The 1,280-nt window shown below is 41.4% G+C and overlaps 1 pseudogene; it reads right to left on the reverse strand.

The window, feature by feature from the left end:
* Window positions 1–1,280, reverse strand: part of LOC109356246 — an 11,018-nt pseudogene that overhangs the window by 1,375 nt on the left and 8,363 nt on the right.

Here is a 1,280-nt window from a genome sequence, read left to right on the forward strand (position 1 = left end):
TGACTTATGCTTCAGAAAATATACCCAGACCTTGTGAGAAAAGTCATCAACGAAGGTAAAAAAAATGCCTATAACCTCCTAGGGATGGTTCCTGAGTAGGTCCCCACACATCAGTGTGGACATAATCTAGAATCCCTCGAGTCCTGTGTTGGCCAGCCTTGAAACTAACCCGTGTCTATTTTCCAAGCACACAATACTTCTTTTGCATTTGCTGACTCCCCACAACAGTCCTCTTTTGCATAGTTCTGTCATACCATGCACACTCATGTGTCCCAAACGCATGTGCCATAATTTTGTAGCACCATGGTCTGAATCTATTGAGATCTCTTCCGCCACTCCAGCAACTCCACCTACAACTGTTCTCCCTAACAACTTGTAAGTGTTCCCTGCAGTCCTTTTACCCTTCATTACAGTCAGAGCACCTTTGCATACTCGAAGAATATCATTGTCCTCATCAACTCTATAGCTAAATCCTTTGACCTGCAATGTCCCCAAAGAAACCAAATTCTTCTTCAAATCTGGTATGTGCCTAACCTCACATAACATCTTCACTACACCATCATCTATCACAATTATGAGTTCTCCCATACCAATAATCTCGCATGTTTATTATTTCCAAGATACACGAAACCAAAATTGCCTGCCCTGTATGTGGTGAACCATTCTCTATTTGGCGTCATGTGGTGGGAACAACCAGTGTCAAGTATCCAGTCATTTGTACTATGATTTGATGATACAGATAGTAGATCAACTTCACTATTGTAACCAGAGTCATCTTTCTGTGCAACATTTGTTAGGACTCCATTCATTGGGACAATCCCTTTTGTAATGCCCAGTCTGTTTGCATTTATAGCACTCTACTGGTGTTCTACCCCTGGAATTTGGTCTTTTCCCTTTGGAAGGACCTCCTCTGCCTTGTCTCCTCCCACGCGCTTGGCTCCCTTTCACATATAGACCATCACCCTGAGACCCGTCACTTACATTCTATCTTCTTTGAGTGTTGGACAGAAGTGCAGATGTGATCTAATCCAGTTTGATTGAGTCTGTCTCGTACTTCAATGTTGTCACCAAGTATTCATAGGAATTTGGCAAAGAACACAATAATATTATTGCTTTGTCGTCATCATCAACCTTCACATCAAGTTTCTGCAAGTCATTGATCAATTGATTAAAATTGTTGAGATGTTGTTGCAATTCAGCACCTTCCTACATCTTCAGGCCATAGAGTCTCTATTTCAAATACAACTTATTTGTTAGAGACTTGGACATGAACCGCTTCT

This window comes from Lupinus angustifolius, chromosome LG09, assembly GCF_001865875.1.
Source record: "Lupinus angustifolius cultivar Tanjil chromosome LG09, LupAngTanjil_v1.0, whole genome shotgun sequence".
In the NCBI taxonomy this organism is placed as follows: domain Eukaryota; kingdom Viridiplantae; phylum Streptophyta; class Magnoliopsida; order Fabales; family Fabaceae; genus Lupinus; species Lupinus angustifolius.